General features: G+C 35.5%; 1 long non-coding RNA gene across 1 annotated transcript; it reads left to right on the top strand.

Annotated features, from left to right (window-relative positions):
* The first annotated feature begins 1396 nt into the window (after positions 1-1396).
* Positions 1397-15724, top strand: LOC123879505. Its single transcript, XR_006799021.1, has 3 exons — positions 1397-1490; positions 12190-12194; positions 15714-15724. It is a non-coding gene; the product is annotated as an uncharacterized LOC123879505 (long non-coding RNA).
* The last annotated feature ends 11827 nt before the right edge of the window (positions 15725-27551 follow it).

The following is a 27551-nucleotide window of genomic DNA, read 5'->3' as shown; positions in this document are numbered from 1 at the left end:
ATGACTTGAGAGAATCGCGGAGATATAGTCTCGCCGTGCCACCAAATTCGATACAACTCATATAGGCATATCTCCAAAGGGCGATACCACAGGCGATACTATCGCCGACAATTTATAGTACTCATATGTCGGACTCTTTGCCATTCCCTCGCCCGTAGAGATGGCGCCTAACATACCTATTAAAATTTATAGAACAGGTACGAAACCGCTCGAAGCCGGGGCGGATTTAGTAATTATCTAAAAATAGTCCATAATTAAAATTATTTAATTAAAAAATAAAATTTTCCATTCATGCCTTATAATCCCAGTCAGCCTCATTACCTGCCTGAGAAGACTCTGACTTTGACTGCCCGTCAAAGGGGAGGAAAGCCATTGATTTTAGATTCTGAGAGGAAAGCGGTAGGTATTGCAAAACTTCACTCGGTTTAACCGCCGATATTATCGCTCTCATACTCGACCGAGACGTAAATCCCCTCTTTATACAACTTGTATTAGGTATATTGCATTTGAAGTCTGTGTTTCTTGATAAATAAGTAGGTATAACTATCGACTATTCTCATTTACATATATCTGTCGAATACTATAAAAGTTTATTTTAATTTTTTTTTTGCCAATGTGTTATCGGCGTCGTCGGTTCTTTCAGTACTGATAATTTTCATGGGTTTGGCAATAATGTTTGGGTCTGACACGCCTAATTCAACACTATTTGATATTTCTGCTTCTGCTATTAAATTAATTACGTTATACTCTATTACATTTACTTCATTTCGAATATCATAAATTGCCTTGTACCGAGCTGTAGGATTCCTTTGTTCTTGTTAATTTTCCATGTAAATACCTATACTTGTCAGAGCCGGTAAACGACATCTTCACAGTCAATTAATTTTGATGTTTGCTTGTTCATTTATGTGTATGTATTATATGTACCTACTTATAAAGGAAGTCTTTGCAGTACGCGACCGCGACCCGCAACAGCGACACGCGACATTAAAGTGTCACGCTGCGTATGGAAACTGTCGTCTGTCGCGGTTACTCATCTCAAATGCTCTCCATATATTTGTAAGCAGTGCACAAGACGTGTCGCATTCCGTTGCATGGCACGTCGCGGACGCATGTCGCTGTCGGGTAGCTCAAAGTCTACCTTAATAATAAAACACACATAGAAAAAGGAATACGCACCGAATTGTCTTGAAACCTTCTGCTTTAGAAGTCGTTTCAAGTCTTTGACAAACTCTTTTGAAGAAAAATGGCTTCCGTCTAAAGAACTTCCAAGGCGATCAAGCGGCTTGACGTCAAGCACGTAGAATTGATCAAGCTGTTTGATGAGAACTTGATGCGCCCGTGCAGCAGCTTGATCAAGCAAATGGCACTTTTCTCATATCTATATATGTATCTATAGACGAACACTGTCCAAACGTCGCGTCGCGTCAAGCAAGAATATAAAATCGCATCAATCAGGCGTCTAGCACATAAATGCTTGACCCAACTATGTTGACAAATGGACAGATGGACAGACGGACAGGCGGACAGACGGACAGATGGGCAGACAGATAGACAAAAAAGTGATCCTATAAGAGTTCCGTTTTAGTTACGGAACCCTCAAAAGAAGTAGGTAAGTTTCTACCCAATGTTCCCTCAAGATAAGCAAGAAACTGCTTCAATTAAGTATCACAAAAATACGTCCCTTGACATTAACTGTATCAGAATTTGGACTCAATTTGCGAGCTTGATTACATGTCATCAACTAGGGACCTTGTACTATGTACAACAAGGTTACATCATACTTGAGGTCCAAATATCTAATGCAGATCGGTGAATTTACAATTTTTTTTCTTTATTGTTCACAACATTTAATTACTTACATTAATTATATACACAAATAGCCATCTTCTATAAACTACAAAACTAGGAGTACTTACTTCAATATATTTTGTATCACGAAACTCCTCTGAGGCAGGTATATTTGAATTTTTCGTCTGTAGTCCATCAGCTTTTTTTACAATTCGTGATTTTCACTAGTGCACAGTAAAATTAAAAACTCTAAGTACTGTATTGAATATTCTATCGCAAAATTCATGCGTTATGGTATGGTTCACAGCCATACCTAATCAGCTACTCTCTCCTGGTTCATCCGCTTTTTAGATTACCACCAGATGAACTAAGTCTCACTAATTCAGGGGCGGACTTGTAAAGAAAACTAGCATAAACCTAGGGCATATTAAGGTAAAGTAGTGAACGTATCTAAACCTATTTTATAATATTTTGCGCGTAAATACCTAGTCCCAATTAAAGCGGTTTCTTATAATTAATAGTACTTAATACAATTTTCTTTAATGTAAAGATTTGTTCCAAAATAGAATATCGTTTGCCGATTTTACTTCTACGATAAAACTATAGCATTAGGATAAAAATGTTCCTGTTTTTGGACGCATCGAGACGGCTGAACGAGAATGCCTGTAAAGGTGCCCACGCACTCGAACTGAACTGCAGCTGAACTGAGCGGCAGTGCCGCGCGTCACGGCTGGAGAGAATATCGTGCGGGGCGCTGACGCGACGCGCAGTTCAGTTCGAGTGCGTGGGCACCTTAAGTATACTGAATATGAACGAACAAAATAGACCCACATCATTACCATCTAGATAGAAGCGATCTTGGGCCGAAGATTAGGGGAAATGATCTTTTTGAATATTTTGTTTTATCGAAATCGGTATTATCCTGATGGTAATCATGTGGGTTTATTTTATAGCTCGTGTGACCTAAACTTACATAGGTAATGCTTCCGTTCCTTATGTGTATTTCGAAGAGTAAAAAATCTAACTTATGAACCAATTAGATGCCTAAGCAATCGGGACAATATTCGATACTAGCCGATGCCCGCGACTTCGCCCGCGTGAATTTAGGTTTTTTGAAATCCCGTGGGAACTCTTTGATTTTCCGGGATAAAAAGTAGCCTATGTGCTAATCCAGGATATTATCTATCTCCATTCTGAATTTCAGCCAAATCCGTCTAGTGGTTTTTGCGTGAAGGAGCAACAAACATACACACACACATACACACACACACACATACAAACTTTCGCCTTTATAATATTAGTGTGATTGCACGATGAGTATCTACCTACTAACTACTTGCACTATTGTGTGTGAATGTTTTTGTATCTCTATCTTATCAAGTTAGTTATTAGACCGTAGAGATATACCTACGTTAAAATTATTTTTGAAAGCACTGTGAAATATTGTTTCACATAAAATATTAATGACTGAAATTTTTAATTTCATACTGAGTAGTTACCTACAAATGAGCTAGGTACCTATCTATTCAACGCACTTATAATTTTATTTAGGTCACAGACCACTTGAATTCTCTGTGGATTTAGGTTAATATCTAATGAGAAAAAGTGACTCTCTCGACGTCAGCCTCCTGTTTGGGGGGTCCGGGGTTCGATCCCGGGATATCTCTAACTTTTCGGAGCTATTACCTAAATATTACTTGCTTTAACGGTTAAGAAAACATCGTGAGGAAACCTGCATGCCTGAGAATCCTTCATAATATCCTCATAGGTGTGTGAAGTCTGCCAGTCGGCACTTGGTTAGCCAGGTATAGACCACAGAGTACATTGAATATCCGGCTGTAGAATCCATAGAATCATTCTGAGAGGAAACTCGTGCCTAGCAGTGGGCCGCGGCCGTGCCAATCGGTTGATAGTGATAATGGGTCGAACATCGTTTTTATATTTCATTGTGGTGGACGCAATGGGTACCGGGAACTTACTACGCCTGTTTGACCAAAGCTTGACCTCCAAAACATGCGCCACTTCGGACGCATCGAATATTCGAGAACATGCGTGCCGTCCACACAAGCTTATTCATCCTAATACTGCTGTGTGTTTATAGGTACTACTTGCTCAACAGTAAAACATTGTAAAATATCGAATCTTCGAAAAGAGCAACCATCGGGTTTCTTGCTGGTTTTCTCGGTAGGGAAGGCATTCTGAATTTCGATATGTAAAATGCATATTTTGACGATCTGAAAGTACCTAAACCCTTGAAAAAATTTATTTGAATAAAAAATCTTGCTATTTATATTAGAGGCTTGAATAGGTACTTGAGCAAAATTAAAAACTAAGTTTAGGGAGACTCTTCTGGGACAAAATGTGAAGAAAATTAATTAGCGCAGTCTAGAGTTCAGTATCAAGTTACATATCAAAGGTTAAAATCGCGGTTCAATGCATATAATTTTACATTACTTTGTACTTAAAACTTTGGAACATACCTAAATTAATTTCTTGAATGCAAGTTGTTTTTGAACTTTAGATTTTCGTATATACTTACTTATATTCCACGTTATATTTCATATTTAGCATTTTTTCGTGATTTCGTCCGTTGATTGAGATTTTTTAATGATTGTTCGAATTTCTCACAATCCACTGTGGGTTCTACACGTTTAGGTAGATACTAAAAATCCCGTGGAAAATCTTTGATTTTCTGGGACAAAAAGATTGCCTTAGTCTATCATGCAAGCTGTCTGTACCAAACATCAAAATCGGTTAAACGGATGGGCCGTGAAAAACTAATAAACAGATTCTGACTGACAGAGAAGATACACTTTGGCATTTTTAATATTCGCCTAGTTTCGCTCTGATAGAATTTTCAAATATCCAATCTTAGTGGTGGTCCACGTGTTACAAATGATATTAATATAGAAGCAACATGCAAAATTGTGGTAAGTGATGATGCAGTCTAAAATGGAAGCGTGCTAACTTGGAAGGGGTATGGCAGTTTTAACACTACCATACTATACCATACCATACTACTTATCGGTTTTTACATCGTACCGGAACACTAAATCGCGTTGCAGCACAGCTTTTGCGGTAGGGTCGAAAATAGTCACAGGTGAAGCCTGCCACCAGACCAGACCTGATTTAAAAAAAAGATTAATTCCCAAATTATCCCTGCCGATAAACGAACCCAGAACCTCCCACTTATAAGGCCATAATAAATAATAAAAATAAAAATAAAAAAGCCTTTTTTTTCTTCATAAATATTTTTACAATATAATAATAATAATAATAATATAGCCTTTATTTACTGAAACATTTTTGCAATCATTACATTTTATGTTAATAAGTACTAGATTTTCCATCTTAAGTATATAAAATGTAGTACATAAACAAGACTTATCCTATTAATAATACTAATTTACATTTATATTCTTTTTTTTTTTCATACATCACTAGTTTTTTTTTTAAATTACTAATTTTCTTATTATATATTTACATTTTTAAGTGAGTACACGTTATTAATATTTCATATTACTACTAGTTTTCATATTTTAATAGGTAAGTTTCTTTTTCTCCTTTCACATTTCGTTTCAGTACGCCCATTTTGGACGAAGGCCTCCTCCAGTCGTTTCCATATTTCTCTGTCTTTGGTTGCATAATTTTTACTAACTTTTCTTACATTCATACTCAATATATGTAAATAATAATACTAATGTTATGAAATAATAGGAATAGGAAATTTTTAGTATATACTCTTTGTTGTGTTTCTTTTTACGATCAACTTATTTTTTTATTTTTTTTGTTATGTAGGTATTTTATTATAATTCATACTTGTATTATCCAATCTAAAAACTCTTATGACTGGAGGGTACTGGTCTAGCTCTCCCACGGTGACCAGCCGACAATAGAGATTATTAAATATAACTTAAAGTACTAGATGATTAAAGTAAATAATTTAAATATCTTAAAATAAGCCACCAATGCGCCATCGTCAATACCCGATCTCTTACCAAAAAGTTGGGTATCTTAAGGAGATTTTCCCCCGTCAATCAAAAAACTTGGAAATCTGAATATAGTAATTAGAATTCTGGCCTTGCTCATTAAAAGTTTTGAAAACAACAAGCTCTCCTCATTGCTTATTCGAATTTTAGATTTAAACTCAAAAGGGATTCGCGCTAGAAATACCGTTGTTTCCTTAATATCAATGTTATTGTGGTGTACTTAGACGTTGTGATCCCACTAAATCTCTTCAAATAATAATTTTCACAAAGCTGAGACAGGATAATTAAATTCCGAAAAGCTTTTGAGCGCCTTGAAATACGTGAAGAAAAATATTGTTGATTGTGCGAATATCAAGTAATGAAACAAATTAAAAATGCGACCCTAAAGTCTGAACTGATAAATTCTTCCTTTCCCTATATATCTATTAACATAAGTACACTACACCAAGAGATTTTAATAAATTCGTCGAGGTTCGCTGATGTGGACTTAAAAGTAAAATTTATACAATAGAAGACTTTCAAATTAAGGATTTACAATGCGTTCAATGAATGACCAGAATGGCTAGATCCAGAGATAATATTTTATAAAAATATTCATGCGTGAATGAATCCCAGTAAAAGAGGAAATTTTTCCATCCGATTTATTAACGTCGAACCGAAATTACAAAGATAAACCGTGGAACTGTGGTATGTTATGTCTGTGGACTATCTACTTATAAATCTTACTAGTGGCTAGGTACTTGTAATAATTACATGTAAATAGGTAGGTATAGATACAGCGGGAAATTTTAATGGTTGTTTTCCTCAGTGGAAGATATCCTCAGTAGTAGTACTGTCTAAACATTTAGTTAAAATTAGTAAAATGTGTTTGTTTTGAAATAATTGGGTAAATATTCGGGCAACTCGAAAGTGTGAGAAACAATAATAAGTAATTCACTAGGCATAACATAGGCACCTCTCAAATCGTATGTGTATACTTGCAGTGAAATTGCTTAGAGCAAAATAAGCTCTTGTACATGTAAAATAAAATTTGAAAATTAGAACCCGACTGCGATCGTCTTAATAATAAATGCTGAAATTTTATAGTAAAATTGTGTATCTGTCGCTTGGTATATTTTAATGTTGTACATTTATTCAGGTCAGAATTTTTTCCTCTTTCATTTGACATCTCACTTGATACAATAGCAAAAAAAAAATATCCCACATTTTGCATGATAAATCAAAAACTATTATGCATAAAAATAAATAATAATCTGTTTTAGAATGTACAGGTAAAGTCCTTTCGTATACCTACCAGCACCCCACTATGTATAGTTATCTTACTTTGAAAATTGAAACACATTTTTTTTGTGATGTAAACTTTAAGGTTGTCGAATTTTTTCCTTTACTTGTGCTATAAGACCTACCTGCCTGCCAAATTTCATGATTCGAGGTGAACGGGAAGTACCCTATAGATTTTCTTGACAAACACGACAGACGGACAGACAGACAGACAACAAAGTGATTCTATAAGGGTTCCGTTTTTTCTTTTGAGGTATAGAAGCCTAAAAAGCATTATAGTTTTATTATCATTGTATTAAATACATGTAAAAACTTTTACAGTATTTAGTATTCATTATTTTTCATTACTTTCCTAACAGTGGTTTAATGATTTTTCGATGTACGTGAATAAGGTATGCCTGTATGTGACATATTTTGATTTCATCAGGATTTTAAGATAATATGAGAGTAGATAAAATACAATAAACAATCAATAACAATCATGCGTGCAATTTAAGACAAATAAAACTTTCGCCTGAGCCACGAGCACAAAGCGGGACCCGTAAATCGTTCTCGTCTTAAATAAATTAATTTATTTCAAGCCCGGTATAATATGATTGCAAGAAATACTTACTGGTTCAATTTCCGTGTAAATTAAACAACATTTAAGACGATGCCAAGAGTATTTTTATTTTGAAACGTTTTCAAATAATTGCGTAGTCAACAAATAAATCAGCGATAACCATCAGCTCGATAAATTGGAGATCATAAAAATTTATAGTTCAGTACACAGACCACATGAAAAGAGCATTGAAAGAACAAAATTTATGAGCTACAAAAACAAATTTAAATTTCCAAATTTACTACCGCAATTGCTGAAAATGTGGTTAGATTTTCATTAGGTATAATAAATAATTATATTGTACCAATTATACCTATTTGTTGTCTAAATAAAAAGCTGTATTAAACTCACGATACATAGGTAAAATAAGTAAGTTATTAATTACATGGTTACATTACATTACATTTCAAAAATAAAATTTAATTATCAATAAAATACAGAATATAATGTTTAAAACGGAGTTTCCATTTTTGCGTATCTGATACATAAATAAATTATCTTAACATTGCGTATAAGGACGAAGTGAACCGATTCAAAACCAATGTTGTTAAAAAAACAACATTTTTTGTGGGAACTGGATCACGTGTGCCTCTTGCTGGCTGGAATTTACCACATTATGTGACGATAGGCGGTTGCCTTGAGACGGATTTTTTACTTAGATATCAGTTTATTTTGTAATAATAAACAGACTAGGGTATAATATTATATTATAATAAGGTTCCAGAAGACATATTGGAGATGTATCTGAATAAGTTCAAAGTTTTCATAAAACGTAAACTGATTGAAAAATCCTATTACAATGTAAAGGATTATTTAAATGATACGAAAGCTTGGGAATGAGTTGCCAAACAGCTTTGATAGTTGTAATAAGTATAAGTGATTTTGTAAAGTGGTGATAGTAAAAAATAAAGGATACCCGGCTGAGTTTGTTGTGGGCTCTTCTCAGACTTGGGCGCGTTTGGAACCCTCGTAGTTTTAGTTTTAAGTTTACGTAATTAATTATCACCACTATATCATTTTTCGAAACTAACAAATCGGACAAACAAAAAATGTACACTACAAATAGCTGTACCTATTTTGAGTAAATGATTTTCAATCACACAGGCTGATTGCGTCCACTGATGGAAAGGTCTTCCGAAGAGCGCGTCACTACACTAGTCACTACACACGATCCTCACTTCTCCATCTTCCGCAACCACACACTATAGCGACTTCGTTAATATCATCATCGTCTCAATCCATCGCCGGCCCACTATTCAGCACGGGTCTCTCTCAGAGCCTTTGCACACCACGTTTTTTAAACGTGCCGTTGACGCGCGTTTGTAGCGATACAGTCGCGATACGCACGCGGTTCATGTGCCCGGGTTCTCTTGGGTAATATTATCAGATGCTCAGTATTCTATGATATCTCTAGATTTGTTTATTGAAATAGTCTAATTGAGTTGTCGTTTTAATATCTCCCGGGCATTAGCCATATCCCTGAGGGAGTTGGCTAGTTCTCGGCATATGCCATTTCACTGCGTATTTTCACGGACTGAACTCGGATATTGTTTACGCACTAATCCGATCCGAACATATTTTCACGGTTCGGATCGGATGCAGTGCGTAATTGCCCTAAAGGTGGAACCTGTTTAGTTTCTTAAAAAACACATTTAAGTTACTTCAAAAAGTTAGATCTACGTGCCAGGAATCACCGAGCCGTTTTTATAAAAAGAAAAGAAATGGTTAAATACAACAATAAATAGTAATTTCATAAATACCCATTAACAAGTAATTATACTTAGTATAAAAAAATCTGTCTTAGAATAAAACGCAGCACTGCTATAAATTATTTAAACGGAAACTTATTGTTTCAGCGCTGGCAAAAGCTGGATCCAAAAAAAAACTTTCTTGCAGACAACGGAGGGGTCCGTAGAGATAGATATTTTATCCGCGAGAGAATTCTCCGCAAGTAAATCCTTGAAGTATCAGCAGAATTGAAGAATTTTCGCAGCTGTACCTCGATAATGATCGCACAGGGAGCAATATTCCACACTTTCAGTTAATCTAGACAAATTGAACGATGTAATTTTTCTTTGTTACTTAAAGTACTTCTTTAAAGCAGCCAGTGAAAAATCACGTTCAAATAAGTAGTCACCTGTGATTTAACCTGCGTACCTACTCGGAATACTTCTCGGAAATACTTTGGAAAAGTTACAAAGCTTCAGTAACTTTTAGAAAGTTTTCTAATGAGTACCTATTTATAAGCAACTTTGCCTGAATTTGGTGTGTATTTCCTTTTAAAGATATAACTAAGTATAAGTATTCGTTTCATTAATGTCAAGAAAACAAAACCATATGCGCGCGCTATACATACTCGTATTTTGCCATACCTACTGAATCTCTACCTACCCACGCAATCCACGTTTGTCTTCATATTCTGAGTAAAAATATACCTTAGCAGAGATATGGACTATTGCTTCTTTGAAATAATTTTCATTTCGTAAGATTACTCTTCACAGCGATGACACAGGCTATTTTCCCAGAAAGTCATTTTTCAATTTTCGTACTTTACAATCGTTTGCTACACTATTTTTAACCCCCGACCCAAAAAGAGGGGTGTTATAAGTTTGACGTGTGTATCTGTGTATCTGTATATCTGTGTGTCTGTGTATCTGTGTATCTGTGTATCTGTCTGTGGCATCGTAGCGCCTAAACGAATGAACCGATTTTAATTTAGTTTTTTTTGTTTGAAAGGTGGCTTGATCGAGAGTGTTCTTAGCTATAATCCAAAAAAAATGGTTCAGCCGTTTAAGAGTTATCAGCTCTTTTCTAGTTTTCTTGTACAAAAGAAGGTTAGATAACCGTTAGGTTCATAATATTATGTCAATTGACAAATGTCAAGCTGTCAAGATGGACGTTGCCTAAATACATAATTATTTATTTGAAAATGATGTTTTGGAAAACTCAGATACTTTAGATCGTAGGCGCGGAATAGTCCAAGAAAATCAGTTCAGCCGTTTGAAAGTTATCAGGTCTTTTCAGTCTTTTCTAGTTACTGTAATCTTCACTTGTCGGGGGTGTTATAAATTTTTAATTTACACTTGTACCATGTGGTCTCTAGGTCATTAGCGCTGGTAGTTCACAGGTGGTTTTTCACGGTAAGCGCGTTCTCATTTATGACTTTAAGTGCGAAAATAATTATGTTTTCCGTAAAACGTAGCAAGCGATTGTTTGCTTTTAATTCAACTTAAATGTCTATACGCGTACGCATAAAATCTATCGTAAATCTATCGTAGATAATCGGAAAAGCTATCCATAAGAAGCTGGGGCACGTCAGTAGTACTTAGATATAAAACTTTTCACTACGGAACACTGAGTACAAATAATTTCCGTGTAAAATTAATTCCAACACAGCAGAATTCAACTCGATTTATTCATGTGCAAACGAATTTCTGTTTACATTAAATTATTCCAGAGAAAAATATTCTTCCTTATCTTCATTGGAACCATGACATAATTTACCGATTCTCCCTTTGTACCCTTTTAGATTACCTAACTTTTTGTCTATGAATTTTATAAGTTATGTCTCATTATTTATTGAGTTACAATCATGTTACAGTGGTTACAAGCGATCTGAACCAAGATTGGTTTTATTAGGGTATCTACCTATATACTAAACACCAATATTAAAAACATTAAAATATTTATACCAAATACCAATATTAAAACCAAAGAGCGATGTTTCTCGAGCGACTATTAGCAAAATTAATTATGAAGTAAATGTGTAGGTAGTAATAGGTGGGTGCAAAGTAGTGAACCATAATAACGTATGTATTTCTTCCAGCCTGTTTAAATTAAAGCTTTGAGCACACTACGAGTAAATACCGGACGGTTGGCAGCGTGGCCACGTACGCGGCCTGTAAGTTTTGTAATATAACTCAAAATTTAAAAAATCCCCGACACAAAAACCTCTATAAGAAAACTAGAGAAGAGCTGATAACTTTCAAACGGCTAGACCGATTTTCGTCGATTATAGTTAAGAACACTCACGATCAAGCCACCTTTCAAACAAAAAAAAACTAAATTAAAATCGGTTCAGTCGTTTAGGAGCTACGATGCCACAGGCAGATACACAGACACACACGTCAAACTTATAACACCCCTCTTTTTGGGGGTTAAAAATATATGAATTGAATGAATGAAACGCTATAATATGGATATCTCTCATGTGCTATACATATTCTGCAGAGCGGCGTCAGGCAGATAGCGGCGTGAGACCAAGGGCGGATCCAGCTTTGGCGCCAGGAGGGGGTCACATAGTCGTCGAGAACTTATAATTTAATTTTGATAACAATAGATACAAGTAAAAAGTAGGTACATAAGTCACGCAGCACTCTTTCAGTGAGTAGGTACCTACATATCTACCTATGGGATTTGGGGGGGGGGGGGGGGGGGCTTAGTGGAATTTTACCTTTCAATTTGACCAAGATTGATTGAAGATTTGAACAAGATAGAATGCAACAAGAAACATGAGCGCGAGCGCAGCGAGCGTAATTTTTCTGATACAGATAAAAAAGCGAGAGATGAACGAGCTCAGGCGTAAAATATGTTTTAAAGCACCTCACTCTACTTTTCTCATGAAAAATAAACATTTTCTAGGGATATTCAAAAATGTAATCTCATGCGCACGAAGCTTCGGGTAACTACTACAAAAACAACTAATAGAATAAAAGCGCGAGCGAAGCGAGCGCGAAATTTTTATTAATTGTATTTACGAAATAATATTAGCGAAAGTACTTTTCAGGGCTTATCTTTTTAGGTAAAATTTGGTACTATTCAGTGATACCTTGCATTGTATACCTAGGTATTTTATCCCAAAAAAACTGAGTTTCCACGGGGTTTGAACGAAGTTCCGGTAAACAACTAACATAATATAAAAGCGCGAGCGAAGCGAGCGCAAATTTATTGATAGATTTACAAAAAACTTGTAAATTCGAGAACTGACTAGTATATTATGCATTTTGAAAAATAATTTCTTTTGGCTACGGCCATGTTAACAATAATAACATTTCAGTTAAAACACACGCACTGGAATAATGAGAAACTGATTACTTACCATTTCTTGTAATTAATGAATTTGCAGCAACAATTTTTAAAAATACTTATTTTATTTATTACGGTATAGTTACATGGTACTCTCATAAACACATTAGGTATACGTAGAAAGTTTTAGTTTTTTAACTTAGAACTAACTATGTTATGATATTATGTTGAAGTTTAGTCGTTCCGATTGAGGTTAGGTCTAGCTAGACGTTACGTACTAAGTAGTCGACAAGCGCGCGCAAGTGTGGCGCGGTAAAATTCAAATTTTCGATGCGTTCGTTCCCAAACGTTTGCCATCATACAAAGTTATTATATTATTAAAAATTAATTAAATATTGAAGGTATGTAGTTACATAATATCTGTATGGTGACAAAATATATAAATAAAATCATTATGTTCAATTAGTGGTCCACCTAAGTCCTGGAACCAGCTCAGGGGGGGGTCATGACCCCCATGACCCCCCCCCTGGATCCGCCGTTGCGTGAGACTGCAGCTACAGCGCGAATAATACGCGCGTTTCGCAGTGTTTTTAGCCTTCAAATGATAGCTTACGTCATTTAGGTGGGCATGTTTACGCCATAAATTCGTAATCTAGCCAGCTAGAACATACAAAATTCATGAACTTTAATGATATTCATACATTATTTTTCAAATTAAAATTTAATACAAACAAGGTTAAGAGGGTTCTCTCCGTCAATCGTTTCATACAATCGTAGGTCCAATTTCATTTGAATATTAAGCAACCAAAGTCCATGAAATTTTGCAGACATATTCTAGAAACTAATATCTATGTCTGTGGTTTTCCAGATTTCTGTTGAAATATTCGGTTTCAAAGTTACGCGGTCTTAAAAATTTTCATACAAATCTTTGAGCCCCTGTAATTTTAAAACTACATATTTTTAGAAAAATCTAAAACACCACAGACATAGATATTAGTTTCTAGAATATGTCTGCAAAATTTCATGGACTTTGGTTGCTTAATATTCAAATGAAATTGGAACTACGATTGTATGAAACGAGTGACGGAGAGAGCCCTGTTAACCTGAGCGTTCAGGAAAAATTGCTGCTTTCCGGAGTAATAATATGCTGCAGGCTGTGCGGAAGCGCCTGAGCTATAAGCTATAAGCTCCAGGCTCCTATTAAAATACTAGTTGTTATGCTCTACTCTGCGTGCTTTTAGACAATGATTCAGACAAGAAAGTTTACGATTAAAAAAGTTTATAATAATAATTATTTATTTACTTGTTATCGTAACCCATGGCTGTGCCCATACTATAAATGCGAAAGTGTGTTTGTTTGTTGGTTTGTCCTTTAATCACGCCGCAACGGAGCATCGGGATCGGCGTGATTTGTTGCGTGGATACCTACTCGTATAATATAAAGTGACATTACTTTACGGAAAACACAAGGACAGGATTTTAAAAAGTCGCGGGCGTTAGCTAGTTTAGTACTTATTCATCTATACTAATATTATAAAGAGGAAACCTTTGTATTTTTGTATTTTTGTATGTTTGTATTGAATAGGCTCAAAAACTACTGGACCGATTTCAAAATTTCTTTTACCATTACTTAGAGGGATTCTTCCGAATCCGTATAGGCTATATTTTATCCCGGAAAATAGATAGGATTTTTCGTGGTAGTGAAAATTGTGGAGTAAGGCGTCGAAAAAACTGCCGTACGTTAACGATTCTCGCGAACGCTGCCTAAATGGTTAGAGATGTATGGTTGACTTCTATAGAAAAGTTGTAGAACTCAATAATGCCTACAAAAAAGTCCGCGATAGTATAAACCAAACATTTATATTTTAGCCATTATAACCACTTTTCCATAGAACACCCGTGCGAAGCCGGGGCGAGTCGCTAGTAATAAATACTACAACAACAAATAAGCAATTAAAGCTAACCTAATCTAATTACTGTGCAAATCATGCCCGCGTGGCATGGTGCCAAGAATACTGGCTGCATTTCCACGTTCGACAGCCAGGCTATTCCTTTGCGCAAAAAATGAGCCAGCCCTTCTGTCACCAGATGAAGCTATTAAACGTGGTGAAATGTCTCGTAAAAAAGTTCGTTTAGACCCAGGACTTTCCATGGACCCAGGGTCTCCATGGCAAACGGAACAAAAATTTAACCCTCGATAATAAGTTGAATAAACATTTTCATTTCATTTACTTGCGAGACCAGGATGAGTAAATTCGTTTGAATATAAACTTTACTATTATGTAATTACCTACTGCCGAAATTTTATCAAGCTATAGCAATATCTCTTTATGATAATCTTTATTGCAATAAACACACTTTACTTCAAACAGTTGGTGTATTTCAAGATTTCATGAAAATAAATTGGCTTAAGTAGCTACAAACATGAGCATTTGTTTTGGAGAACGCGCTGGAATGCATCTTACGTCCATTTTCTGAACATAAACATTTATGTAGAACCGTTTCGTGTATTTTTCTCGGTGAAAATCCGAGCTGCTAATTTAAAATTAGAGCGGGTATTAGTTACTTCAGAATCATGCTTATTGTTTTGCTAGGTAGTTAGTAGATGAATTACCGAGATTTTCGCTAGTAGGTATGCAACGGAAATATAAAATTTTCACAGGAATTCGAGTGGCGCTGTTGCACAGTAGCTGCCTAATAATTACTGAGAACGGTTCTTCCCTCAGAATGATAAGCCTAGTCTATCACGCTAGTCAAGTGCAGATTGGTAACTAGACTTCACAGTTCTAGAACTCTCAGATAAGCATAATTCCTCAGGAGGTTTTCCTCCATGCATGTGATACTGAATTGGTTGAACGGTGTTTTTACATTTATTACAACACTAGCGACCCGCCCCGGCTTCGCACGGGCAGTTTTTTCGACGCCTTACTCCACAATTTTCACTACCACGAAAAATCCTATCTATTTTCCGGGATAAAATATAGCCTATACGGATTCGGAAGAATCCTTCTAAGTCATGGTAAAAGAAATTTTGAAATCGGTCCAGTAGTTTTTGAGCCTATTCAATACAAACATACAAAAACACAAAGGTTTCCTCTTTATAATATTAGTATAGATAAGTATTTGAAATTGAAGTATGATGGACCGACGAGAAGTGGCTGAATGAGGGAAGGCTGGGGGTCAGTTGTGGAAGCACTCGTTAAGATAGGAAGATAGATGATGATGATGATGATGTGAAAATGATGTGTTGCCTTCTACCTGTTTGACTATGCTACTTACCTATTTAAATAAAGCAACTTTTTACGAGTATAAATCAAAGATCAAACAATCATAGTCGAAGTATAGCAACCTCCTAAAATATCCATATACTTGGGTTTTAGCCTTTAGAGCTTAACTCGTATCTACTTCAGTCAGAGAAAAATCATAAAATATAATGACTAGAGCGTGCAATTTCTAGTAAAATGGCCAAGATTTGTCTGGCGTAAGTATATTTTTGTCATTCAGCAAATTGGTACAGGACCTCCGATTGAGAGATTTACGGTAAAGCTTGTAATAACTAATCGGAACTAAGATAAGTGCGTTTCAAGAAATTAAGTACTTATCACTTGCTTTAACGGTGATGGAAAACATCGTGAGGCGAACCTGCTTGCTTAAGAGTTCTCCATTATGTTCTAAAAGGTGTGTGAAGTCTGTTAACCTGCACTTGGCCAGCAAGGTGGAAAATGGCTAAACAAAACTTTTCTCATTTTTTGAAGCAGCCCGTGCTCAGTAGTGGGCCAGCGATGGGATGATGATGATGAGAGATTAATAAGCATACCTATTGCTGCAATCGTAACTTTAGTACAATGGCTTTATGGTAGGTATTTTTGCTGCAATTAGTCATTTTAGTCAATACGGTGTATCCGTCTGGTGACTGCGCTAGGAGCAGGTTTGGCAGGTAGATGTACCTACCTGCCAAACTAGGTGGTTGAAGGCCTAGTACCGAAGTAGCCTGGAACTCTATCATTTTCATGCAACCTTGCGGTAATGTAATAAGAGTAAAAGAGATTTAATCGAGAGTTGTTTTTGTTATCATTAGGTAGGTAGATGCCTTTCTGACACTTGATGTATGAGGTTAGTTACTCCATAGATTGATCTCGATGGCTTGATTGATGGATTTTGGCATGATTGAGCGAGTTTAATTTATAGTTGTTCAACACGTAGGTATAATTATTTACCAAAACTCCATAGTTTTAATCATCATCAATTATTAAAATGGCAGCCATTCGTCACTAATAGTTAATTATATCCCCCCTACATATTTAATTACTAGGTTATACATTAATGTGGATTTTAGCCCGGTAGGTAGGTTTTCTATCCTAACCTACCTACCTACCTTGTTTTAATAACCTAATGACTATGATATGACAGTTGTTTTAAAAGTGTTTTTCGGGATTTGGAATAGGTAAGTACATTATTATTACCAACACATATTATTCCATGCACGGCACCTGCTTAACTATTCCCACTGTGCATCTCAAGGCACGAAAGATTAGGTAGTTCTACAGGAAGCTCCGAGTATCCTGCACTTACCTACTACTTAGTGGAATTAAGCAGATATTATAATGTGCAGAGAGAGATTCTTGGGCAGAAATTTAACATTAGGTAATAAAATATAAGTATAAGTAGGTAGGTAGATTCTCCTAGGAACTCTCCAAGTTAGTCCCCTGTAAAACATTCTTGGAAGTCATACATGGTCACCATAGTGGAGACAACTAGTAAACGACACTGTTATTACCTTTATTTTTATTACCTTTTTTGAAAGTAAAGATTTTTTTTAAGTGGTTTTACGGAGCCTTCTCAGTCTACTGAAATTTTCTTACTTATGCAGTAAGTAATATTATAGTTTTACGATGTAGTCTCTTCAGTTGTACCTATCTGTTTCTTTCTAATAAGTAGGTAATTTAGATTGTAATTATTAATCAGACTACGATGGGTCTGGCGTGGCAGTGTGGATCAAAAGTCCCATAAAAATTACCCAAATTGTAAAATAGAGCTTTGCCATAGTTTCGCAGATGATTTGTGAAATTGGGACGCGCTTTTTTGTCGCTTGTTTAATGGAGGAAGAGTAAAATAAAACAGTAATCATAAAACGTTAATGGTTGATGAAATAAAATCAGTGTCATCTGCCTACCAGGCAGTTAAACAAAGCACATAATTTTAACGCCATCTCTCGCAAATGTTGTGAACTAAACGCCACCCCCGAAACACATTGAAGATGCTTTCACTCGCAAGTCATAAATTTTCTATTACTTTCCTCAATGTGCGAATATATGGCGCTAGCAAATGTACCCATTTAGATTTTCCAGACACATATCTAGTTTTGAATAGGTTTGGTTACCTACTATAATTTGAGTCATTAATTATTATTATCATCTAATTTTGAATAGGTTTGGTTAGGTACAATTTGGGTTTTTAATTATTTTCAGTTGCAATTAACTCTAATTTAAATTGATTTCAAGTTAAATTAGATTTGACAAGTAAATAATTGTGACCATATTGTGACGTTATAAGTAGTCGTTAAAATTTTGAGGCAGAGACCCCAGTTTCCGAGGTGGCGAATTAGTTCCCCAAAAAGTAATAATATTATCCCCCAAAAAGTAATAATATCAATAGATAAATAGTATTATTATATACTAGCGCACCAGCTTGGCACGGATATTTAGAGTTGTACAAATTAACACATAAGTTTAAATTAATTTATAACACCCCCGACAAGCGAAGGTTACAAAAATAACTAGAAAAGACCTGATAACTTTCAAACGGCTGAACCGATTTTCTTGAATTATAGCTAAGAACACTTTCGATCAAGCCACCTTTCAAACAAAAAAAACTAAATTAAAATCGGTTCAATAGTTTAGGAGCTACGATGCCACACACGTCAAACTTATAACGTCATTAATTAAGCAAGTATGTACTCCTGAAAATACTATCGAAAAACACTTTTTGTTACTGGCACTCATTCTTTTTACTTAGTAGGTACACGTTTCACTGTTCAATTATAGTTTTTTTGCCGTTATTGACCATCAAATACCTGTCTATGTTATTTTTTATATTTTTATACTTGCAACAGTAGGTACTATAAGCCTTGCAACGAAATAGAAAGCTCTTAACACAGGATTCGTAATATTTTAATTTGGCGGAACGGAGTGCAAAACTTCATTAATTCCACTTGTAATGAACCTTTATTATAAATTGTTTACTTTGGCGGTGGCACTTCATTCTTTAGTGTAATGGAGCTTATTCTTAAAACAAATTAAGTACCTAAATTAAAACGAAATATAATTCGCTATAAATTATGTTTTCTTTTGAGCTATTTAATCCTCATTCCACTCTTCAGATATAATATTCTTATAACTTTTAAGTTCTTTGTAGAGAGTAAGTAGCTAAAGTACCATGCTACAATATACAACAATATATTCGTAATACCATTGATTTTGAAAGAGTCACCTAGGCGTAATACCAAGTCAAGTGGTCTAAAATAGGACTTACAGGTGTCATACTCGTAATTAGAAAATGCGACGTCAAACTTGAGATTTCTTGCATAAAAAGATGTTAAAAAAACGATGCTACAAAACGCATTTTATTTTTTTATTCCATTGCAAGTCAGCCCTTGACTGCGATCTCACATGATGCAGTCTTATGGCAGTGGGCTAACTTGGAAGGGGTATGGCAGTTTTTATTAGACCCCTAAATGGATTTCTACATGGATGTCGCCCCACTGGAACGCTAAATCGCTTGGCCGTACCTCCCACAGACCAGACCAGACCATAGATTATAAATTAAGTATAAAATGAGTTGCCCCTGCCGGGAATTGAACCCGAGAGCTCCCACTCATAAGACCACAGTACTCACCACTGCGCTAGAGAGTCGTCCAAATATTACCATTCGCAAGAAATAGTCAATCAGTGCCAAGGTGCCTGTAGGTACATGCATACCTACATTTTGAGATCTCACTCGCCATTTTAGCACTATGTGTCAATTGTCATGTCTAAAGTACGATTTTAGTCCTTAATTTAAAGGTTAACCGTACTTTTGACATGACACTTGACAGATAGAGCTTAAATTACAAGTGAGATGTCAAAATGTAATGTACATACTACACACTAAGTATAACTTTTGCAGACTGCCACTTCAGCTTGCTAATTCGGCTAGCTAGCTATCAGCTATGTCGGTTACTTTGGGTACGGATTTCCTCGATATACGTAATTTTAAATAACTAATTACGTACATAAATACGTAGGTACGCAATTACTTATTTATTACATATGTATGTAAATACGTGATTGACTAAAAATGAACTCATAATTTCTTGGGCCCAATTAGTACAAAATATTCGCATCTTTGACCGATTCACTTTGAATAAAGCGCTTTTGTATTCATAATGTTATTAATTCAATATCTGAACTTCAGAAGATCTTCAGAACTACACTCACCATAGTTTAATGGTTTAAATAGAACTTCAGTAACTTGTACTTACTATAAAAGCCGCATGTTAAATTAATTGTGCCTACTATAAACCCCCTTTGATGGCTACCCTCAGCGCATATTGGGGGCTCCGAGATCTCATAACGAATAAATACATCGGCGTAACGTCCGAGCGAAGATAGCTCGCTATTCCACAGCTCTTCTACAGCACTTCTCTTCTTCAGCACTGCCATCTTCCCAATGTCGCATACGAGATGGCAAAGTGAACGCCTGGAGCCCACACTCCAGCCGCTCACGACCTTGTGGTCCCTTCCCCCGGGATTATAGGATAAACGGATGAAGGTGATGATCGTCGCCACCCCATCGTCTACATCTCCGAGCAGGATCAATTCGCTCTCGAACCCGTTCAGCGACCTCTTTCTTCACCATAAAGGTTTCACAAAGAGAGACCTCTGCCTTCCAAGTTCCAAGCTTCAAAGATACCATAACATATATCATATCAATATCATAACAATCGATGAAAAATGAAGCTCCCTAGATACATTAAGAAAAAACTTTTACAATACAAATGCATGAATCGGAGTTGTTAGTTATTATATTGTTATCGATTACCAGAATCGGTTTATCAGAACCCGAGACACAGTATTTTGACCCAGATATAGAAATATAAAACATTTTATTCAAATAAACTCTTACAAGTATACTATAATAGAATGAATTTAACGATTTGAAATTCAAATCGTTAAATTCATTCTATCATAGTGGTTTCCTATCGAGAAGAACCAGCAAGAAACTCGGTGGTACCTCTTCTCAAGGATCCGATCTAAAATAATATTGTGGCATGTATAAAAACTTAGCTTAAAAGGACTAAGCTTTTAAACTAGTGTAGTTATAGGGTTACTGCAGTTCTTTGTGTGTTCTTTAACACATACAATGTGAAAATTTACTGCTAGTGCAATTTAAAGAACACAAGAACAAAGTGTCTTCCAATAATAACTAACTATAAACTAAGAAAAGTCAATGGACCGATTCATAGATATAAGTTCTTTTATAAGTTTAGGTTAATATACTAATATTGCTCATTAGCTTTACTCGTAAGCTAGATGGTAGTATTAGTAAAGTACTGCTGTCAGCACTTTATGATTTAAAAAAATGTATAGAAACTAATCGCAGTCCCGCGCATTGCTGGCGTGAGCTGCAAGTCAAATCTACGCTCTTTATTTAGTCAAAACCCTGGTCAATTCTCTACTTGTCTGTGAAAATCCTGTCAAAATCGGTTCAGTCGTTCCCAAGATTAGCCTTTTCAAACAGACAGACAGACAGACAGACAAAAATTTTAAAAACGTGTGATTCAGTTATAGTATCGTTCAAATAACCATATGACCTTAATATGCGGTAGTTATTTCGAAATTACAGACAGACACTCCAATTTTATTTAAAAGTATAGAGTATAGATAATCTTCGATTGCGTAAATAAAGATATCTACATAGTATCTATATATATATATGTATCTACATAGTATCTATATATGATTTCTTATAATGCATGGACTTTGTATAGATTTTTTGAACTTCTGTAAAGGCAAGTCTAAAATTAATTGCAGAATTTTGTTATAAAAGACTTCACTCCCACAAACGACTTTCGAACTTTCTTGAGGGTGAGGTGGAGCGCATACTTTCAGCGTCTATAAAATATTAAATATCATACATATTAATTTTATCGTATGGTGTAGTTATTCATCTTCGCTCTTCTTTGTCTTTACTTAAATAAATCAATAAATCACAATGGTGGCGATTTTATTGGAATTTTAGTGGGATGGGGATTTTATTGGCTCTATCAGATCCATCCACGTCACGACCCAGTTTCCCACTTCGCACAGATGAGGACAAAAGCAAGTTTCTATATTTGTGTAGATACAATTCCACTGTATCTACGTTTAATATCTAACGAAACTATGTAACTACCATAGCCTATTTTATAATTAATATCAAAAACACGATACAGGTATGTACAGATGTACAAGTGTAAATTAAAAATTTATAACTCCCCCGACAAGTGAAGGTTACAGTAACTAGAAAAGAACTAGAACTAGATAACTTTCAAACGGCTGAACTGATATTCTTGTATTATAGCTAAGAACACTCTCGATCAAGCCACCTTTCAAACAAAAAAAAACTAAATTAAAATCGGTTCATTAGTTTAGGAGCTACAAAGCCACCAGACAGATACACAGATACACACGTCAAATTTATAACACCCCTCTTTTTGGGTCGGGGGTTAAAAATGTGAAATATTATTCATCTTTGTACTGGAAAGCAAATCCAAATTTAACTAAAAGATTACAGAGAATGCTTTGACGTTTTCCTCTTTTGTTTGTCGTACGTACTACTTACTCGAAGCTATACCCATACATTACATTCCTCGCTGATTTCATATTATGCAAAACAATAGTTGCTCTATTACGTACAGCGAAAATTATGCTCTCTGTTTTGTTCTGTTCTGTCCGTTGCTTTTATTTCATCATCATCATCATCATCTTCAGCCTGTGGACGTCCACTGTTGGACATAGGCCTTCCCTAAAGAGCGCCACCACACCCGGTCCTCAGTCTTCTTCAGCCACTTCCCGCCAGCCGCTTTATATCGTCAGTCCATCGTGCTGGAGGGCTTTTATTTGACTCTACAATTTTTATTTGCCTCTCGTTGCTAGTTACCTCAAATAATAATTATCGTCATCATCAACGTCAACTGTTAGACGTCCACTGCGTATAGGCCAATTTGTAGGATTTGCGCGTGTACACTTCAACACGCCATGGGTTTATGCACTTTGCGACGATTGAATCTAGCCTACACCTAGTGAGAGGTCTTCCAATATTGCGCTTTCCAATGCGAGGTCGTCATTCCAGCATCTTGGGACCCCAACATCTATCATTTTTTCGAACTATGTCTTGTTATGAACCCTGCCCATTGCCACTTTAGTTACTGCACTAGTTTCAATATAATTATTATTATTATACCGGATTATTTTTACCGGAAATTACAAGTTATTATTGTAGCATTATTAATTGTAGTCTATGGGTTTTTCAAATGACCTCAAATACAATATTGTAATGGTAGTATTTACGATTATTCTGATAACAGATTAAGTAGAGTATAGAGTAGAGGTTAAGTTGAGAGATCTTCTTTCGACAAAAGCGAAGTTTCTTAGCATTTTTCGGAGAAAGTTAGCCTGTTTCCATCTCAGACTGCATCATCACTCAGTTCACTCACCACCAGTGAGAGTCAAGGCTAACTTGTATCGCAATAAATAAATAAAGTAATTTTGACTAGCTTGGATCTGCACTTCACTGTCTGGTCCGGTCCAGTCTAATAAGTCAATCAATATGTGGAAGTTAAATAAACTAAGAAGTTGCTATTACGAGCGTGTCTTGAGGAAGTTAGCAGCTCGCTCACACAGGCTGCGTAAACGTAGACGTAGCGTATGAGACATGGCATGACGCTTGCGTAGCGTGAACGTTCACATAGACGTAATGCGTGCAGTTACGTCTACGGATTAAGGGGTACGGTGACTTTTGTTTTAATTTCACTCCCTAACAGCGGAACTTACGTCCGTAAAAACAAAGCAGAAGCTTATCCTAATAATTGTACCACGGAAATGGGTTCTTATCGCTAAGGAGATCTCTCCCAGACAAGTGAAAACCTTTGGCGAAAGGACTTGGGAAATAACGTGTATAGTAATTTATTAATTGGATCGTATTGGATGGAATCTTTAACACGAACAGAACTTTGGATTCCAGTTTTAACTATCTTATTTGTTGTCTAATTGCAATAATTTATAATAAGCAGCTGAAAGAAACTTTAGCTTTGTTTGCAGAGTTTCTTTATAACGTAGACCCACTAAAAAAGCATTTCCAGAAATTCTACCCGAACGAAACCGCGTCAACTAAATTCAAAAGAAAAATTGTTAATTTTCATCGATAGAAATACACAGTGGATGAAATAAAAGACTGAGAAAACGACTTTCGAAACGAATTGTTATTATTCAGTTTCATTCGAAAACAAGTAACAAGAAAGCAAATTAGAGAAACATTTCCAAATTAAAAATACAAGACTCGAAGCATTTTATGTCGATAAAGTTTTCGGCTTGAGCGAATTTAAAACGAAAAATCTGATACCTCTGAAAATTTTTCGACCTTTGAAACGAGTTTTAAAGTTGTCAGTGTTTCAGTGTGTTATTATTGAAAAACTTCATTTAATTCAGTGTTGTGAAACAAAATCTTAACAGTCAATAGGTACATTGAACATTCCCAATTAATTTTTTTCACAAATATTCGTTAAATTACACTTATTTAGATAGCCTGGTCATTAGGGGACCCTTTCTACCGAGTCTCTAGTGCCTCTACTTCACTCTAGCCTTGGACTTTACTTGACTTGAAAGCGAAAATCATACACTTTGGTATACAACTTGTTAACTGGATAAGCGTGTGATTCAAAAATGCTTTCATAAACAACAACGAAATGGAAGTACGACATCAAGTGAGGTCGAGACCTTTCAGCATGTCCTTTCGAGTTTCAGACCTTGCCGTTGGGCTATTGAGTCCTCTTTAAATAGGGCACCTACTTGAACAAAAAAGTATTGGATTAGGTACTAATCAAACGCTGAAACTGACAGAAGACCGTGAACATACAGGGAAACGTAATTAAGATGGATGTTTCCAGAGTAACGCCTAAAAGGGAAATGGCACTCCCCGAAGTTTAATTTTCTGAATGTACCTACCGAATACTAGGGTGCGAGAGCTATATGTAGCACCCAATTGTTCACAATCTAATATTTTATTTATTAACGAGATGTTGCCCGCGATTTCGTCCACGTGGATTTAAGTTTTTTTTAATCCCTGGAGAACTCTTTAATTTTCTCGAATAAAATATAGCCTGTGTTATTTTAGGGCATAATACCTTATTTACATTAATCTTACTAATATAAATTCATGTTAGTTAGATTTATGGAAGAAGATTTAAACTTAGTACTTAACATGCATCTAACAAAAGCGACTAAATTGCCAGCAGCTGATATAACCTATACTTCCAAAATAATAAGTTATTAAACAGTCAGTTATAACGAAACTACAAATCTCTTGTGAGACAAATATGTAATTGATTCATTAATGAGGTTCCGTAATATAATAGAGTAATATTTTTAAATAAGCCCTCATAATAAGCCTTTATCTAAATTGTATAGATATGCTCAGATGATTGATAAGATCGTTAGGGCTTGACAGGCTATCATTACATGTCACATACACCGGGAATCACGCAGATGATGCTAGAACCCTGGAACAATAACATTACATTAAGCCCTAATTCGCACGAGCATTAAAAAAGCGTTGCGTTAAACCCCAGCGTTGCGCTGAAAATACAAAGTGCGCGTTTAAAAAGCGTTGGCGTGTGAACAGATACTTGGGAATGCATTTGTTCTATTTGAACGCTTTTTTAACGGACGTTAAAAACGCTCTCGTGCGAATGAGGCCTTAAGTAATGCTCTAGGTACGAGTATTGACGAAAAATATACGAAATGTTTTCATTAAATTTCCCGGTACAGGACGCTATTTTGATAGCGATCAGTGAGAAAAACATTTTATTATACAAAATTCTGCAAAATTTCTATAGATACTCAGATGAATTATAGTGACAGGAAATATGAGACCAGTTTCGCTATTCAAATTTTGAATTCGCATAGCAAGAGGAATAAAATTTCGTTTGCAAAATATCAGGACCGTGGTATGACTTCTGTACCTACATATTCTTAAGGTCACAAAAATACATATGAATTTATTTTGATGTTTGTGGTTCTAAAAAAATTTATAACATAATTTTTTGTATCGAGCATCGAGTTAAATTTTTGATTTTTAAACCTATCGTGTGAGACTGGACAAGGACTGATTCTTAAACTATACCTACTTAGATACTTGTATACTTTTCATTAGATTTCAAACATTGTTTTCTGAAAAAATAAATTTGTACAATAAATGTTAAAACTAAAATGGGACTACCTCGGAAACATGACCTACCAAACAAAAAACAAATTATTAAAATCGATTCATATTTGGCGAAGTTATCGCGTAACAAACATACAAAAAAACATACAGTCGAATAGAGAACTTCCTCCTTTTTTAAAAGTCGGTTAACAAAAGCAAAGATGAGGACTAGGCAGCGCGTTTGCCTAGAAGATGCCTATGTAATTGCACTCTCTTTCACTATCTTTGTGACCTAACAAAACGCAAACAAAATTCCACTTGCAACCTGGTCATATACTCGTAACGTTACGTAAATGCCATGAAATAGAATTTCCAAGATACCAAACAATGTTTACGGAATATTAAAATGAGAGCCCACAATATAATATTACATATGTATGCGCCAGGCAATACAGCTTTTAGGCAGCTGCACAAAGATTAATTATAAATAATGAAATATCATAACAAAGGTAGGCACTTCATTAATCATCATCATCGTCATCAACCGATACACTTCGACAGCTGGACACAGATCTTTGGTATGGACTTCCACACACCACGGTTTCAAAAGTCAAAAAAAAAGTCAAAATCATTTATTCAAAGTAGGTACAATTGTACTCTTTTGATGGTCGAAATTGTTAAACTTGTACGATATAGTGGTGATAATTAATTACGTTACTTAAAACTAGAGCTACGAGGGTTCTAAACGCGCCCAAGTCTGAGAAGAGCCCACAACAAACAGCCGAGTATTCTTTTTTTTATTATCACCTTTTGCCTCAATCTCGCAGGCTGATGATGAAAATTTTCTTAAAAATTAATTAGAATCATCAAAAATGTAGGACACCTGAAAGCAAAAAACGTGAGCAAAATCTAATTAAAAAGCTTTACCAATTAATTACATCCTAGAATGGGTAAAGGGAGGCACGGTTAAATCCCTATTCCCCAGAGTGCCGAATATAAATATGAATTATTTAAATATGTTTAGTGAGTAGTTTTTAGGAAGGCACATAAGTGTACCGAAGGACCTCAAATTTCGATGTTCTTTTTATTGTCATCGCTGACAGACATCGTGGACATCTAGCAGATGTCCACGATTTTACTTATTTTTAAAACTTAGATTTAAGAAATATGTACCTACTTAGGTCTAACATTCTGTACAATACCTAATATTTTGTATATTATAATCATGCCTCAATAAATTTTTACAATATAGAAACTAGAGACAAAAATATGTACTATATTCTTCTTTAAGTTAGTAGTACATAGGAGTATATACGAACACGATTTCTCATTTAGATTGGTCGCAATATTAACTGGATTAAGTGTGCAATGAACTAGTGAGGGTGTGCCGCTATTTACTGTCCCAATTTCATTTCGATTCATTA

This window comes from Maniola jurtina, chromosome 3 (genome assembly GCF_905333055.1).
Source record: "Maniola jurtina chromosome 3, ilManJurt1.1, whole genome shotgun sequence".
NCBI classification, from domain to species: Eukaryota; Metazoa; Arthropoda; class Insecta; order Lepidoptera; family Nymphalidae; genus Maniola; species Maniola jurtina.
The sequence above is the reverse complement of the archived record's forward strand: the minus strand, read 5'-3'. Positions and strand labels throughout refer to the sequence as shown.